The sequence below is a fragment of the Plecotus auritus genome (assembly GCF_963455305.1).
Source record: "Plecotus auritus genome assembly, chromosome: 3".
In the NCBI taxonomy this organism is placed as follows: Eukaryota; Metazoa; Chordata; class Mammalia; order Chiroptera; family Vespertilionidae; genus Plecotus; species Plecotus auritus.
The window spans coordinates 225,105,768-225,123,687 of record NC_137772.1 but is presented as its reverse complement, the minus strand read 5'-3'; the positions used below and the strand labels follow the sequence as shown (position 1 = coordinate 225,123,687).

The following is a 17,920-nucleotide window of genomic DNA, read 5'->3' as shown; positions in this document are numbered from 1 at the left end:
CTGGAATGTGACCCTATTTGTTTTTTGTTTTTTAAAAACATATTTTTATTGATTTCAGAGAGGAAGGGAGACGGGGAGATAGAAACATCAATGATAGAGAATCATCGATCGGCTGCCTCCTGCCCGCCCCTTACGGGGGATCGAGCCCGCAACCCAGGCATGGGCCCTGGCCGGGAATAGAACCATGACCTCCTGGTTCAGAGGTCGACGCTCCGCCACTGAGCCACGCCGGCCGGGCGATGTGACCCTACTTGGACTTAGGTGTGACCCAGCTGAGGTGAGATCACACCGGGGTGGGGCGGGTCCTGCATCCAGCGACGAGTCCAAAGTAGCAGAAGGCCACGTGGGGACACGGACACAGACACAGACACAGACACGGACACGGACACAGACACAGACACAGACACGGAGAAGGACGCCGCGTGCAGAGGGAGGCGGAGGCTGGAGCAATGCAGCCGGAAGCCGGTTGCCAGCCGCCCCGAGGGGCTGCAGAGGCAGGGAGCCGGCCCTGCCACACCTGGGCCTCCAACCTTGGCCCCGGACTGTGAGGAAGGAGGTTCCGACGGGAGCGGCTGAGACGCCCGGACATGCTTTCCCCAGACGGGCCGCCCTCCCGGCCCCGGCTTGGACCTCGGCGTCCAGCAAACCCCAGTGCGGAAAGGCCCCATGCTCGGGCTGCAGGCACCCTCCTTCCCAGCTGCACCCTGACCCCCGGGAGTGCACAGGCTCCGGAGCCGGGGAGTCGGAGGGGAGCAGCCCGCCCCTGAACACTGACAGCGGGGCCATACTGAGCCCACACTGCGCCCACACTGTGCCGTGCCTTCCCCCCACACTGCGCCCACACTGCGCCGTGCCATCACCCCACACTGCACCCACACTGCACCGTGCCATCCCCCCACACTGCGCCCACACTGCGCCATGCCATCCCCCACACTGCGCTGTGCCATCCCCCACACTGCACCCACACTGCGCCGTGCCATGCCCACTGTGCAGACGTGCAGACTGAGGTCACACAGGGCAGAGATGGTTGAACTGGGCTCGCCTTGCAGCTTTCTAGTCTCCCCAGGGCACCTCCCTGGCCCGCAGCCTTTTCTTAGAAGAATCCCTGGAAAGAAGGAGCTGCTGCGGGTACCAGCACTCACCCGATAAGGGCAACCTGGGGGAGGGAGCCCGAGGTCTCGGGGAGGGCTTATTCAGCCACTCGCCACCTCCCTCACCCCTCCCTCCCCAACTCCCTCACCACCTCCCTCCCCACCTCCCTCGCCACTCTCCCACTCTCCCCAAAGAGTTCCTGTCCCAGCCGGACCCAGCCCCAGCCGGGGAGCAGGGCGAGGCGGGAGCCCAGCGTGGCCTGCCTGTTGACTGTAAACAGCCAGGGGCCCAGGGAGGGTGGTGCTGGCTGCCTGCCTCTGCCGAGTCCAGGGCGTGGCTCACGGAGCCCGTGTCCACTCGCCATCCCTGCTTCTGCGGGAACGCGGCCCAGCCCGTGAAGGGACAGACTCACTGAAGGAGAAACCGCTCCGGAGAGTCTCCGCATGTGGGTGGGGTCCCATCTCCCCACGGGGCGAGAGGTACCCCTTCCTGCCCAGCCGGCCTGGCCCACCGTAACCCTGCCAGCTGGACCCTCATCTGCATTCCAGATGAGGTGTGGAGGTTCCAGACCCTGCTGTCACCTGCAGGGCCCCAGGTTGGTGAGGGCAGGGCCAGGACGGATGCTGGGGCCCCATCCCAGTCCCTGGCTGCCGTCCTCCCATGCCGTCCTCCCAGCTCCGGGGCCGGCACGCACAGGCCCGGCCCTGCCCAGCAGCTTGCCCACCTCTCTGGGCTCAGGATTGCCCCAGCGCTGCCCTCCCAGACGGCCTCCCCGCCTAGGCCTGGCGGCGCTGGAATGTGCCCTGCTGCCAGCATCCCCGGCCCCACGAGGCTGCAGACAGGCCTCTGCCTGCAGGCGGGACTCCAACGCTCCAAGCCTGGCGTCCAAGACCCTCCACAGCCCGGGCACAGCCTCCCACTCGGCCCCTCCAGCCCCTTTCCCCACGCCCACCTCCACCCGAGACAGCAGCTCGTGCTCTGCACTGGCTGCCTGCTTCCCCCTCGGGCCTTCCCCGGGCTCTGCCCCCCCTGGCCGCCTTCCTCCCGTCCCTCCCGCAGCCGCTCCTTCAGTGACTGTAACAAGGGCCTCTCTGGCCAGCAGGGCGGAGCCGGGTGGGCCTGGGTAGGTCTGTGGCTTCCCTGGTCAGAGCGCACCACTTGGCTGTTTAATGGCTCACCGTGGCCTCAGTTTCCTCGTTTGCAAAGTGAGAATGTGGGGGAGGAAGAGGCGTTGCCCCCAAGGTTCTTTAGCTGGTCTGATTGTCAAATAGACGGGAGACTTATTAGCAAGAAGCAGTAACCAAGTTTAATGCGTATGCACATGTATGTATGGGAGACCCGCACGCACGGGAGTCAGGGACCTCGCACGGGAGTCAGGGACCTCGCACGGGAGTCAGGGACCTCGCACGGGAGTCAGGGACCACGCACGGGGGTCAGGGACCTCGCACGCAGGAGCGGCTCTGAGGCAGGAGGACCTGGCGTATAGAGCGTCACGCGTGCGGGATGCAGTGCGGCGCCGGGGGCCGCGGAAGGCCATGTGCGGGACCAGGGGAGAGCAGGTGCTTGGGAACTCGCCGTGGGCCTTGCCACGCAGGTAGGTCAGAGAAGGTGCCTCTGGTGACCTCTTATCCTGAGCGAGTTCCTCTTGGTCGTTAAGGGAGGTTCGCACGTTTCTCCTGAACCCGCAGCTAAAGTTGCCTTTAGCTCAAAACTATCTGCGTACCACAGAGGTGCCTCTTGGGGTGACTCGTGCTGAACCCCCATCGAATCGTGGCACCTTCCTCCCCGGTATTCACAGCTGCGGCCGCTGAGACCACGCCTGGCCCACGCGCCATCATCCCCGGCCGGCCTCGCTCAGTCCCACGCGGCCCTGCGGCCCATCCCAGCGTGCAGTCCTTTCTCATGACACAACTGACAATGCCCAGGCTGCCCCCTCTGCCCCGTGTCAGGGTCTCAGGACAGGCCTGCCCCACCCTCAGCCTGGGCTCCCCTGAGGCTGGGGCTCCTGCAGGCAGAGGCCCCCGGACACTGACCAAGATGGTCTTCTTGTCCCAACTCTTGTGCGGCTCCTCTGCCGGACCAGGCCCCACCCGGGGCTTCCCTCTCCCTCGTTGTCCACTTTGAGCAAGAGGCCTGCTGGGTGCGCTTAGCAAAACTCCCACCCGTGCGGTCTTATCCCCAGGCCTGCCTTCAGCTCAGCAGGGCTCTGTGGCGTTGACCTCACCGGAGCCCCTGACCCCAGACGGTCCCTCTTAGTCCTCTCCTGTCCGTGGGCCCCGCCCAGCCCCTTGGCCGTGAATCTCCATGTGTCCTCGTTGGAGCTGAGACCAGCCCTCCCACCGTCACACTGACCCCCACAAGACCTCCTCCACCGTGGGGAGCTGCCAGGGCCCGAAAAACCTGCCCTGCCCCGAAGTGAGGCTGTTTAGGGCCTCGGCCCACCCCACTCTGTGCAGATGGTGCAGAAACTGTCCCCACCTGTAGCCATAAAATCCGACAGGAATTCCCAGATCCCACCCGGCCCTGGGGTGTCAGAGCTGGGAGGGAGGGACTGCAGGGATGGGGAAGGTGAGTCACGGAGCTGGAGGGGGCGGGGCCGGGCCCCCCCGGACTCCTGAGATGGCCTGAATTTACAGGAGAGTCAGAGACAGGAGCGAGCAGGCTCTGTGCGGGCTGGGTGAGAGGTCGGCATCCACGGGGCGTGTTAGGATGATCCTGCATCGACCACGTGAAGGCCAAGAGGCTGGGCGATCCGAGAACTATGCATCCGAGAGCTCCTTCCGACATCTCCGGGAAATGCCGGGAAGAAACATACTAACATCTTCTGAATGCACACCTGAGGCCCTCGCCGGTATGGCTCAGTGGATAGTGCGTCCGCCTGCAGACGGAAGGGTCGCAGGTTCAATCCCGGCCACGGGCACATGCCCGGGTTGCAGGGTTGATCCTCAGCAGGGGGGCGTGCAGGAGGCAGCCCATCCATGATTCTCTCTCATCATTGATGTGTCTCTCTCTCTCTCCCTCTCCCTTCCTCTCTGAAATCAATAAAGAAATATATTTTTAAAAAATGCACAGCTGAGCTTGTGAGAAAACAAGGGAAGTCACGGGCCAGACTGATGGCATGAATGTCGCCGCTGAGACGCTGTGCCCACGACAGCGACAGCATGTGTAATAGGGTCGCACTAAAGGCCAGCAGTGTTTGAACATGCACCACAACAGACAGCGACGCCGCAGTGCCTTCCTGTACCAAGCCCGCAGCCCGTGCCGCTGGGATGAAACCGGGGCGCTGGGCGACGTGAGCACCGATGGCTGCGTGGGCGGGTGCTGGTGGGTGTCACACCTCAGACCTGTGACTTCCCTCCTGAAGGGTTATCCTTGCCGTAAGCCAGCCCTGCCCGTTGCTTCTCGGCCTCTTTCAAACGCCTCTTTCCCGCAGAAAAACCCTCCAGCGAGCACGTCATCCTACCCCCTCTCCTGAAAAATTCCTTCCGTTCCTCCTCCTTTCCAAGCGCACGGAAGAGGCTGTGGCCTGCCATGCCTGGAGCGTTTTTCTCAATCGATTGAGACCTTGCTTCCAGACTTACCCTCTGTGTGGCTCGAATAAACTTTCATAAACATTCTCCACAGGTTGGCACATGCTCACAGGGACAGAAGGCATGAAGCCAGGTGCCGGTTAGGGAGCCAGTGTCCAGGGCGTGAGTGCGGTGGCACAGCGTGCCGGGTGTGCGGGGTGGGGAGGTGGGGGAGTGGGACCAGGAGAAGGAAGCGCCCGCGGTCTCCGTGGGCACGGCCCTGCCTTCCTTGGTGTCCGCGGTCTGTGTAGAAGTCCCGATGGCCTCGGGGGCCTGGGCACGCCTGGGAGGGTGTCGGGCACCTGTGTGGTAAGTGGGGACACGGGTCCCTTCCCAGGCTCCAGCTCCCCCTCCCACCCGGGGGGATAGCGGGAAGGCCACCTGTCAGCAGACTGTGAGACCTTGGCCACCTGGCCAGCGGCTCCGGCTAAGAAAGGCCACAGAGAGGCTGTGCCGGGATGAGCCGGGCTGTTACCAGCTCGCGTCCCGTGTTTGGATCTCACGCAGCTTGTGCACGCATGTCCCCTCCCCGGCACGCCCTGCTTCCTCTGTTTCCTGTGCTCCACAAACCCCGTGTCGGGAAAGTCTAGGTGGTGGCCAAACCATAGCGCCGGCCGGCCCTGCTGTGGCCTGTCCGCAGGCTGGACGGGACTTAGCAGGACAACTTCCCGGTGGCAGCGGGGCGGCGCTAAACTTCGCCGATCGGCCGCCGCCGCGGCGCACGCGAGTCCTAATAGACCTTTGTCTTTCCCAGCCCCTCCTCCGGGTTATGTCTTTGGCATCCACACACGAGGCGCGGGGGGTGTTCTGGGCCCTCAGCACTTTGCAAAGCGGCACGCCTGCCTGGGTCACCTCTCTCACACCCGCACAGACGCACGTCAAGGTCAGTGGGGCTTTCTGCTACTCCGTGCCCAGCAGACGCCCCGCTGGAGGAATCTCGTGCCTGAACATGGCCCAGAAGGTGCCCGTTCCCCGTCACCCCAGGTCAGAGCCTGCCAAGCGGGGCGCCTGGAGTCCCTGCAGTTTTCAGGATCTGGGGACCTCGGAGCTGTCTGCATAGCCCCTGGATGTGAGGGTGCCTCCTGCTGGGAGAGGGGCGTGGCTGAGGAATGAGCATGGCCCATCTGTACGGAGCATCTGTGGTACCCAAAGATTCGGAGCGGACGAGGAAGGAAAGGCGTTATTTTTGTAGTTAAGCACATTTCGCTCTATTATAGATCGCGGCGAACTCTTCGTGGATTTTGAAGGTAACACGAAATTTCAAGGTTATGGGGCCTCAGTGGGTCCCGCACAGACCCCCTGAGGATGCCCCACTCTCTCTCCCTGGCAGTCAGGAGAGCCTGCGGACCCTGCTCCACACTCTAGGTCCTTGGGTCAAGCCAGACCACAGAAGCACAGAGGGTGCTGCTCAGCACATCACACAGGGAACCCGTGATGGGGGCTCCTAGGAGGACGTCCCTTGGATCTCATTACCAGGAAAAGCTGTGTCTTCATCTTAAGGGCATTATGAATCTAGTAATCCTCTTTCCCTTTTTGCTCTTGTTGCTAGGAAGCTCAGTCAAAAAAATCAGTCCCTATCTTACATGTGTACTGGACCTCCTGGCATGTTTTTTGTTTTTTTTTTAATCCAGGCACATGATAAAGACTGTAACAACAACATGGCACAGGGATCACATTAAGAGCATTTTCTAATAGCCACGCACGGGCCTGAAGGACGAACACGTACAATCGGGCTATTGCAACGCCCTCGGAGGCAGGTGCTCCGGACAGGGCTGATGAAGCGTGGGTGGTGAGCGGGGCGACGGCAGAGCAGCAGATGGGGAGCAGCCACCGTCAGACTGCTTTCCGGGGCGGGAGGGGTGGGCGAGCAAGGAGACTGGGGCTCTTCTCCTTTCTTCACGCTCCCCACCTTGCACACCTGCATCAGGGTCCCTCCACTCTCCTCGTCCATCACCTTGGTCCGAGTTTGGGAACGGAAAGAGCATTTCATAGGCCCCCCTCCCCCGCCGCCCCTCCTTTCCGTGTCCACACCATCAAAGCAGGAGGAAGTCAGTCTGGCCTCCCAAGGAGGGAAGTCGGGTGACCTCGTTTCCAGGCCTCCCCGCCCTGCTGTCACCCACAGGAAGCCAAGCCCCAAGCCCTTGGAGCCCATTTTATAGGAGGGAAGACGGAGGCCTGGCGCAGAGCAGGGCAAGCTGGGCCGCCCATGAGCAGGGCTGTCCCAAGGAGTGGGGAACGCAGCAAGTGCTGAGGTCCCGCTGGAGAGGCCGTACCAGTCAGAGTGTCCACTGACCAGGAAACCGAGGTCCAGGTCAGCGGAAGGGCTGAGGTCTGAGCCCAGCTCTGACCGGAGCCCACAGCCCACAGCCACGCCTGCCTCTGCCCTCAGTGATCGGGAGCGCCTGCAGGCCAGAGCCTGTCCCCGAGGCGGCCCCGCCCCTTCCCTGTGGAGCAGTGACGCAGGCAGTGGGGCTCCAGGACTCCAGAGAAGGACACCGACTGCCTTGGGTTGTCCGGCAGCAGCCGTGACATTTCCAACAGGCCTGGAGGGTGACTGCCCAGCAAGGCCAGGGTGGGGCCCGGCCAGATGGACAGGACGGGACTGACCCCGTGTGGACGAGGGCCCCAGCAGGGACACCACAGGGGACTGTGGTCAGCAGCTCCGTGCAGCCCGTTGGGAGGGTATCGAGGGGACAGTGCAGGCCACACAGGCTGCCAGGGCAGAGGCGAGAGGTGACCCTCGGCCTCTCCATCTCCCCCACCCCGCAGCGCTCTCGGCCCCAATGCAGCTGCTGTGCCCAACCTGCTCCCCGGGGTGGGGGTGGGGGTGCACGGCCGGGGCTCGGACAGCCAGGGTCTCCCTCGGGGACAGGCCAGGAGCTGGACCTGGAATGAAGCCAGCGGAGGCGGGGCCAGGCCTCCCGGGGCGGGAAGGGTAGGGGGCCCACAGGGGGGGCCATGCAGCCGACCTCAGGGAGCGAGGGTGTTGGGAGGGGAGGGTTTCAGGGAGACCACCACCTGGGTTCTGGCCTCCCAACTTGCAACTCTGCTCCGCATCGCCATCCTCCAGCCCAGGCCTCGCCAGCCCCAGGCCCCCCATCACAGGAGGCTGTGGCATGGGGAAAGGATGGGGGTGTGAGATGGGGTGGGGCCTTTGGGAGCCCCCGCCCAGCTGGATGCTGAGATGTGGCCCGGCTCATAGCTCAGACGCCGTGAGCGCTGGGGTGGGGGTCCCACGAGGCTTGTTCTGCTGAGGATTCCCGGGCCCCGCTCCCAGCCTGCCCTGCACCTGTGTAAACGGGGGACCCTTGTCTGTGGGCCGGTCCGCCTCAGGTGCTGCATCCTCTGAGCATCAGTCTCCCCATCTGTAAGGTGGGAACCGTGCTGACAGGCCGCCGGGGAACGGCACTGGGTGTGTCCCTCTGGGTGTGTCCCACTGGGTGTGTCCCACTGGGTGTGTCCCACTGGGTATGTCCCACTGGGTATGTCCCACTGGGTGTGTCCCACTGGGTATGTCCCACTGGGTGTGTCCCTCTGGGTGTGTCCCACTGGGTGTGTCCCACTGGGTGTGTCCCACTGGGTATGTCCCACTGGGTGTGTCCCTCTGGGTGTGTCCCACTGGGTATGTCCCACTGGGTATGTCCCACTGGGTGTGTCCCACTGGGTATGTCCCACTGGGTGTGTCCCTCTGGGTGTGTCCCACTGGGTGTGTCCCACTGGGTGTGTCCCACTGACCTCCTCACCTTCCACTGGCCACAGGTGCTGGTCACCATTTCACCCGTGGGGCCTGGGGCCTGGGGTGTATCGGGGGAGGGTGGGGGTCCTGGGGCGCGGCTGGGTGATGTGCCAGCCACACGCGGGCACGGCCCACAGAGCTGAGGCTCAGAGAGAGGAATCCAGTGCTCCACCAGCCGCCTGCGTGCGGGGCCGGGGCCGGGGCCGGGGCCGGGGCCGGGGCGGGTCCACAGCCTGTGTCCTGGCGCCTGCTGTCCCCGAGCCCTCCCCGGTGCTGGGTGTGGGGGGTGGCCTTGCCCAGACGCTGGCCTGGCCCCGAGGGGTCCCTCCTCACAGCTCCTCGGCAGATTGTGGTTGTGAGTCACCGAGGTCTGGGTCTTCCTCTGTGGTTCCCAGCGTGGGTGGCGGAGAAGGTGGGGACGGAGGTGGGACGTCGGCCTGCCGGGAGGCCTCACGGTGGCTGTGACCTGCATGGCTCCTCCCACCCCGGCTCGGCCCACAGGGACTCCCCCAGACTCCAGGGGCAGATGGCACCAAGGGGTCGCCCGGGCTTTGCTGCAGGGATGAGACAAAAGGGTGAGCACGGGGTCACCCGCTCCTGGGCTGTCTGGGGGAGCAGGTCTCCCTGAGCCTCCTGAGCAGGTTAAAGTGGAGGCCAGCATCCTCATGAGCGGCTGTCCCTGCAGGCCAGGCCCATCCCTGTCCACGAGCTTGCCCTCCGCTCTGCCTGGGACAACCTTCCCCTGAGCCAGGTCTGGCTGGCCAACTCCTATTCATCTTGCAAAACCCTGCTGAGAATGCCCTCACCCACCAAAGTCCTTTCCACGAGCCCCGCCCCACGACACAAGCATGTGCTTTGGAGGACAGCACTGCCCAGCCACAGCTGCAGCGGGCACACTCCCCACACACGCCTGTCCCCTCGCGCCCCCGGTGGCGCAGGCCGCCTGCAGCCCCGTTCCCTGAGGACGCGTGGTGAGGCAGTGCTTGGACAGAGGCCTGGCCTTTGCCCTCCTTCCATTTAACCAGAGGTCCTTGAGAGCCGGCCACGGGCCAGGTACTGAGCTGAACACCGGCTTTGAGCCTGACCTCGGCCAGACATGCCCTGTGCCGCCTCCGGCTTCTCCACAGGCGCCTGTGCGGGTGGCCGGGGTCCTCATTTTACCGGCGGAGGACAGAGGCCCACACCAGGCACACCGCGGGCTCTAGAGCCCAGCATCTGACTGCATCCAGGGTGCCCAGCCCAGCCCACCTTCTCTGCCCACCTTGCCCATCCAGCTGAAAACCCAGAGCGGGCAGGGGACCCTCACCTGCGCCTGGTGGGGCCAGGGAAGGAGGCTGCTGGGCCTGGCTGAGCCTGGGCAGGCCTCCTCCTCCCCCTCCCCCTCCCCTCCCCTCTCCCTCCCCCTCCTCCTCCTCCTCCTTCCTTCCCTCTCGCCCATCCCTGCCCACAGCGCCCACAGAGCTCAGACCAAGGTGATGGCCTTGACCTTGACCGTTAGCCCGGAGGCCTTTTCCCTTCTTTGGGCTGGTTCTTCCCACTTTTGGGTAAAGCAGAGGTCGCCGCACCTGCACTGGCCCTGCCTCCTCTGGGCCTCGGCGTCCAGGCCCGGCATCCCGAGTGGCCTCCTCTCGGACCCGGCCACTCTGCCTCCCCCTACCCACCCCAGGCCGCGGCCCGCGCTCCCTCGGGGCTGCACCTGGGGTTACGCCTGCGATGACCTCCTTTTGGCTGCTGCCCGGGGCTCTGGTGAAATCACACGCATCTCGTGTCTGTGGCTGTCCTCCCGGCCCTGTCCCCAAGCCGCCTCCTGCCGGCTGCCCCCACCAGCCGCCTGGGCAGGGCTCGGCCACGGGCAGCGGAGCTCAGGGAGCCTCCGGGGCTGGCTCTGCGATTCGCTCCAGGAATGGCGCCCACTCGGTCTGTAGCGTCACGTTCTAACGGCCACCCCGCCAATGACAAGGAGGCCCGGAGGCTCCGTGATGCGCAGGCTGTGGCGGAGGCCAGCTGCTCCGAGCTGGGCTCTGGGGACACACAGACCTGGATCTGAAGTGCAGCTCCGTCACCTGTTACGGCGTGGCCTCAATCCCCCATTCTGTGAAATGGGGACAGCGAGGCCTGCCCTAGGGCTGCGTGAGGACCTCAAGGGCTCCTTAGTGCTAAGCCCCCTCGCCCCAGGGGCAGGCCGTGGGCGGTTCTCAGCGGATGAAGCTACTTTGATTCTAAAAGGAGCCTCCCCCGCCCACCCATCGCTCAGGATCTGGTCCAGCCCCCTCCTTGCAGGTCTCTCGCCACCCCTACCTCACCCTCCTCCAGGTCCCCAGCCACACCAACTGGCCCACACTGGCCCTAGCACACCTGCCTCCCCGCGCACCTGCCTCCCCGCGCACCTGCCTCCTGGTACACCTGCCTTCCAGGTACACCTGCCTCCCCACACACCTGCCTCCCCACACACCTGCCTCCCCGCGCACCTGCCTCCCCGCACACCTGCCTCCCCGCGCACCTGCCTCCCCGCGCACCAGCCTCCCCGCACACCTGCCTCCCCACGCACCTGCCTCCCCGCGCACCAGCCTCCCCGCACACCTGCCTCCCCACGCACCTGCCTCCCCGCGCACCAGCCTCCCCGCACACCTGCCTCCCCACGCACCTGCCTCCCCGCGCACCTGCCTCCCCGCGCACCTGCCTCCCCACACACCTGCCTCCCCACGCACCTGCCTCCCCACGCACCTGCCTCCCCGCGCACCTGCCGCCCCGCGCACCTGCCTCCCTAGCAAAGCTGCCATGTTGGCGAGCCCGCAGGCTGAGCCAGGGGCCTCCTCTGGGCTTCTGCCTGTGACAGCTCCATCAACCCTGGGTGCCCAGCGGGCAGGGCTGTGTCACTGGGACGGTCGCCCCACGGGGTTAGCACAAGGCTCTCGAACACACACACGGAGCCACGGAGCGAACCCTAGAACATTTGGAAAGACAAGGACGGTGGAGAGGAACAGCCCCCAGAGCAGGCGATGCCACCGCCCGGTACGTCTCCTGCCAGCCCCTTCCCGTGCCGGGCTGGGCCGTGACGCAGCCAGGGCGGGCCACTCCAGGAACGCCCCCAGCAGGCTGCCGCCTGCCCTTCCCTCGAACAAACAGATCCTGGGTTTGCGGAGCTGATGTGAGGCCTGACAGAGGGGGTGTCGCTCCTGGTCACACTGCTCCGCGAGGAGGCGCTCATGCTGGGGGCCAGCCCTCCTGACCCCTGGCTCTGCACCACCCTCCCCCACAGCCACCTCAGCCCCAAAAACCCTGCTTCCTTCCCCACTGAGCAGCGGAGCATCCACCCTCTGCGAGGGCCTGGAAAAGGGGGGCCTTGTCCACAGACAGGTCATGAGGTAGAGGCCCTGTCTTTACCACACGCCCCCCGGCCCCGCCCCAGCCCTGGACGCCATCACTCACTCACTCTCTCCTTCATTTATCAGACGCCCGGGTTGAGCCCTGAGCTTGACCTTGGCCGCAGGGACGGATACCTGGAGAGAGATCACTCCCACAGAAGGTTCTAGTGCCAGATCGAAGACATGAGCAAAGACCCAGGTGGAGGGCATGGGAGGGGTTCTGGCTACCCTGCCTGGGGTAGACTTGGGGCAGCCAGGAAGGCTTCCTGGAAGAGGAGGGCATCGGCCAGCAGGGGCTTCAAGAAACAACAAAAGCCCCCAAGTGGAAAAGGGAGGAAAAGGATTCCAGGCAGAGCAATGGCAGGGGAGGCTCGGAGGAGGGAGGGAAAGGCGTAGGGTGAGCAGGAACATGACCTGAGTGCGTGGGCAGGCAGTGAGGGGAGCGACAGGGACCCCTGTCCGGAACTGGGAATGGAGGTGACCCGGCCCCCCCACAGGGTTCCCATCAATAGCTTGTGTGTGGCCAACCAATTGGCTCCTTCTCACAGCTGAGTGGCTCCAGGGACCAGTTCCCTTCAGAACTCAGCTTAGAAAACACTTCCACCTTCACCCACCAGACCCAAAGGCCCCGGGGCGCCAGCTCAGGTCACTTCCTGGGAGAGCCGTTCGCAAAGCCTGCTGGGGCCTCTGGACACCAGACCTGTTCCAAAGGCCAATCGATGCTCGTCAGACGGATGTGAGGATGGGACAGACAGCGTGGACACAGGTGGGATCCTTGCTCTAGAAGGCAGTTTACCCCCAATCCACAAATCAGAGACAAGGCTCAGAGAGGCGGAGCAACCTGCCAGAGGCCACACAGCATGTAACTAATCAGCAAGTGGGCCCAGGCCTGCACCCAGCCCTCTCTGGCTCTGTGGGCTCCCACCACACGGGCAGGCATCTCCCACGCCCTGGCCTGTGCACCCAGGATCCTATCCAATAAAAGAGTAATATGCAAATTAACCACCACTCTGCTACACCCACAAGCCATGCCCACCAGCCAATCAGGAGTGAGTATGCAAATCAACCCAACCAAGATGGCTGCAGCCACCGAGAGAGCAGGAGGGAGGCTTGGGTTTCCCCCACGATGGAGGAAGCCAAGCTTTCTGCACACCCTGGCCGGCCCAGGCCTCCACTTAAGGCTACAAAGTTTCAATTATAGAAGATACATAAATCCCAACAAAAATGGCTGCCACCACAGAGCAAGCAGAAGGCTTGGCTCCGCTCCAGGCTACAAAGTTTCAATTGTAGAAGATAAATAAATCCCAGATACCAGGGCCTCTGCTTGGGTCACCGGGGGGCATGGCCGGCCTGCAAACCACCACAAGCCCCTTGCTCAGGCTGCCCCACACCCCTAGGGAACCCCCACCCTGATCCGGGACACCCTTCAGGGCAAACCAGCTGGCTCCCACCCATGCACCAGGCCTCTATCCTATCTAATAAAAGAGTAATATGCAGATTGACCATCACTCCAACACACAAGATGGCTGCCCCCATGTGGTCAAAGATCCTGCCCCCATGTGGACACAAGATGGCCTCCACAAGATGGCCAGCAGGGGAGGGCATTTGGGGGTGACCCAGGCCTGCAGGGGAGGGCAGCTGGGGGTGATCAAGCCTGCAGGGGAGGACAGTTAGGGGTGACCAGAGGAGGGAAGTTGGGGGCAAACAGGCTGGCAGGGGGCAGTTAGACATCAATCAGGCTGGCAGGGGAGTGGTTAGGGGGTGATCAGGCTGGCAGGCAGAAGCAGTTAGGGGCAATCAGGAATGCAGGCAGGCTTGCAGTTGGGAGCCAGCAGTCCTGGATTGTGAGAGGGATGTCCGACTGCCCGTTTAGGCCCGATCCCAGTGGCAGTCGGACATCCCTTGAGGTGTCCCAGATTGGAGAGGGTGCAGGCTGGGCTGAGGGACAACCCCCCCTGCACGAATTTTGTGCATCGGGCCTCTAGTGTGTTTTATGAATGAGTGAACAAAAGCATCTGAAAGCCCGCGCCTCCCACTCCACACGGCACCAGGGCACTAGGAAGACGCCATCTGCTACTGTTTTTTTGGTTGCTGTTACTCTGGAAATCAAAACCACAAACCTGAAGTCACAGCTCGGCTTCAGGAGACACGCGCAGACCCTGATTCAGGGCAGAACGGCAACAGGCGCGGCCAGGGCAGGCGTCACACCGACGGGGGCACAGATCTCCGCTCGGCCACAAGCGACCCAGCGCACTGCACCCTGCTCTGAGCCGCGGTGTCCCCGCCGCCAGGGAGGTGCAAGAGGACCTACCTTGCTGGGTGCCGAGGACTGAGGAGGTGCGACCCTGTGGGGTGGGTGCAGGGGGGTCCTCTGGCCTCCTCTGCCTGGACCTTGGCCGAGGCCTGCGTCCTGCTGGGCGAGCTCTGAAACCCTCAGCACGGACGGCCCTGGGTGCCCTGGCCTGTGTGTAGCTGAATGGCTTACACATTAGGAGGCATCGGCTCGGCCAAAGGGCAGAGGGGCGAGGAGGGCAGGCAGGTGCCTGGGCTCCCGAGACTCAGCCGGACAACAAAGCGGGGCTGCAGGCCTGGGGCAGGGGCTGCCCCCCAGCTGCACCCCATGCCGGGACGCCCCGCTGCCGGCGCTTCAGATAAATATTTTATCGCTGCTCACAGAGCCGTCCCCAGGAAGGTGCCTGGGCCTGGGGGCCCACAGGGCACCCCTTCCTGCCCGGAAAGAAGGAAGTGGCTGGGTGCGGTGTGGGGCGGGTCAGGACCCAGGCAGCTCGTGCATTTCTGTGCTGCAGTGACTTCAGGTCCGCTCAGCTCAGCAAATACCCCGGGAGCCTCACTGTGCTGGGTGCTGGGTGCTGCGCTCGGCCCTGCCCCACAGACAGTCCCCATCTTCCTCTTCACCTGTCTAGAACACCAGCTCCCTGCCCCTCGGCCCAGTCAAGGCCCTCCTCTGGCCCTGTGCCGCTGCCACCTCCTCCAGGAAGTATTCCTGTCTCTCCCCTTCCCACTGTGTGACCTTGGGCAAGACCATCACACCCTGAGCCTGTTTCTAATATGGAACTGAGACCCCCACGCCTGGGGGACACGGTGAGATTGTGTAAATGCCCCAGTGCCTGGCCCACATGAGACTCCTTCTCTTTGGGGGACTAGAACGGCAGGAATCAAATCAGTAACTAGTACTGAGCGTGTCCGGGGTGGGACGCAGGCACGCACACAGCTGGCTCCTGTTTGCAGGGATCCACAATTCAAGGGGGGAGATGAGACCTAAATAACAGTAACAGCAGTCATAACAGCGACCGAGTTTGGAGCCCCCTCCGATGCTAGATGTGTGACGTCACAGCCCCTCACTTGCTCCTGTAGCAGCCCTGTGACGGGGGGTTCCTCCCCCCAATTCATAGCAGAGCAGGGACCTGGGACTCCGAGAGGGGAGGGGCCCTGCCGGAGGCCACCCAGCCTGGCGGGCTGACCAGCCGCCCCGCTGGGCCTTTGGGGCGTGACCTTGGGGTTTTCACATCACTGTCCGCGGGGCCAAGTAGAACGAGACACCCACAGGGGGTGATGCGCAGCCACCAAACAGATCAGCGTTGGGGGCTACTTAGGGGCAGGGTGCAGCTCCTGGCACTACGTTAACTGAAAAAAACACACCAGGATCCAAAACTTTCCATGCGGGGTGATGGCGCCTTGTAAAAATAGTTGTACGTCAAGATACAGTTATTGAAAAGAAGACTGGAAACGATGCACAGAAATGATGATGTTTAGGGGGCGAGGGGACAGGTAGAATTGGGGTCTACTTCCCAGACTTTATACAACATGGCTACATCGGTTTCAAAATTAAAAAATCTTCTTATTAATAGGACTGGCCTGACTCAAGGGTTTCTGGGGCACCTGCTGTCTGCCCTCCTGGGCTGAGCGCTCTCCTCTCTCGCCTCAGGCTGGGTCTCTGGGAGGGACCCGGCACCAGGGATGCAGAAGTTGGGGCCTCCCTGCCCACCTCCCACGGTGGGCCTCCCAGCATCTCCAACCTAGCAAGGCCGCCCAAACGCTTTATTCCGAACGAGAGACCTGGTGCTCGGAGAGGTTAGGCAGCTTCCCGAGGCCCGCAGCTGCTATGTGGTGCTGCCGAGATTTAAAACAGTGGACCTGACTCTGGGGTCCCCAGCACTGGGGTCCCTGGCCCTGCTGGCTCCTCCTCGGGGCCACCCAGAGCTGAGGGTCCGAGGCCAGAGCCAAGCCTACAGGAGCTCCAGTCCGGGATCAGGGATCCCCGAGTCACTGGAACTGCGCTCACCGACTTCAAAGCCCCTCCCACCAGGGATTCCCCTGGCTTCGACGTGGAGACATTAAAGAGGGACATGGTTTGAAGAAAGAGGGTTGTATTGTCACCGGGAAGCCACCTCCTCGTTCCACTCACCCGTCTTTACAGCACACAGCTCCCGGGAGACGCCCGCCCCCTCCTCAGCCCTGAGCCCCGGGGGCCTCCCGGCTTCCTGCCCCCAAAGCACAGTCCTGACCTGCTGGCTGACTCAAGGGCGGCGGGTGGCACCGTCTCACTGGCAGCTTCCTGTCCAGGTTGCGTCTGTGCCCCCCGTTCTGCGTGGCTCTCTCGGCCTCACTGGGGATGCCCTGCCCCGTGCCAGGCATGGAGCCTGTGAATGAGTGAGTGACCGAGTGACGCCCCCTCCCTCTGTGGGGTCTCTGCTCTCCGCTCGAATGTCCTGGGAAGACTTCGTTCATGCGCACGAACACCCACATGAACTGGCTTCCCCCCGCCGCCCCCCCCCCCCCCCGGCTCCTGGCCCGGCCCCTCCTGCGTTTCTGCTCCCTTGACTGGCGGGGGTCACCTGGGACATGCGGGCGCTGTCTCCCCGCGCCTGCCTTGAGCGAGACAGCTGGCCCAGCAGCCCCGCCAGGGCCCACACAGCGCCACGCGATTCTGACCAGGCCATTCGGCTCGACCATCACCAGGCCTTTTAAGCCATCCATTAGAAACAACAAAATCCATTAGCAAACAAATACCGCTTTTCCTGCTGCTGGGAACGTCTGTCCAGGAGACTGTCCCCATCCCAGGCAGTCAAAACGCCAGATGCACAGCAGTGCCAACCACTCCCGCCGCCGGTGGACCCGCACTCATGGCCGGCCGGTGAGGCGGCGGGCACGGTGCCTCCACTACCCAGAAGGGGTGGGCCGCGTGACCCCCAGGTTTTGGATGAGAATCGGAGGCCCAGAGAAGCGAAGTGACCTGCCCGGGGTCACACAGCCAGCCAGGGGTGGCCTGGGATGCTGGCCCAGGTCTGCCTGACTACAGAGCAACCCCTGCCCGGCCCCCAACATGCACACACTTTAAACGAAGGGCCGGGACCCCCGACCACTTGGCAGAAAGCCCCTCGGGAGGCCCTAGCATCCTCTGCCTGTTGGGGACCTATTTGCCCGGCACCCAGCCGGCTGTGGCCCCTAGGATCAGCCCCTCCTGGGTCCCCCCGCTGCCTGCCAGCCAGAAGGAGCTAAATGACCTTGTCCCATGTCCTACACCCCCCGCCAGGGGCTCACACCTGACTGCGCGCCGCAATGGGGGTGGGCTGTAAAGTGCAGGTTCCTGGCGCCCCCTCAGAGGCCAGAGGAGCCAGGAAGAGGCTTGTAGTCCCCGTGGTCCCAACCCCACTCCCGGGGCCCTTCGCTCACCCCGGCAGGAAGGGCTTCGGGTGGGCCCCACGCGGGTCTGAGGGAGCACCCCCCCCATGCAGTCCACGGAATGGCCTCTGGGATCCCCGGGGCCTTGAGTACGGCCACGCTCTCACCAGATCGTCACTAACCACCTGGACAGCCGTGGCCGCCCCACGGGGTTGCCCTCCCTGCTGCCCAGGCCACGCGGGGACATGGAGGCTGCCGGCAGGAAGTGGCCTGGAGCAGAGCTCACCACACCCTGGGGCCTGGGCCGGCGGCGACCCCCCCAGCCCAGCAGGCTCCCCCTACCTGCTCCTCTGGAACGAATCTGAGCCAGCGCAGGCCTGCTGTGCACAGGGCCCGGTGCAGGCCTGACCTCCCAGAGGCCCACACCCCGGCCCACCCATCTGCCCCCTGTGCATGTGGGGTGTTGCCCTGCTCTGAGGGCAGGACCCCCCGGCTCCAGCCCTGGGCCTCTGCCC

At 64.0% G+C, this 17,920-nt stretch overlaps 1 protein-coding gene across 3 annotated transcripts in view; it reads right to left on the bottom strand.

Moving 5' to 3' along the window:
• Positions 1 to 17,920, bottom strand: part of PRR5 (proline rich 5) — a 49,148-nt gene that overhangs the window by 30,578 nt on the left and 650 nt on the right. The window contains exon 1 of one of the 3 annotated variants that reach the window (XM_080659248.1): positions 10,094 to 10,320. The exons of 1 other annotated variant lie outside the window; for it this stretch is intronic. The gene's annotated coding sequence lies outside the window, so the exon portion shown is untranslated. Of the gene's footprint in view, positions 1 to 9,962; positions 9,982 to 10,093; positions 10,321 to 17,920 lie in introns of those variants that run through there. One more of the 3 variants, XM_080659249.1, reaches the window with a different exon arrangement.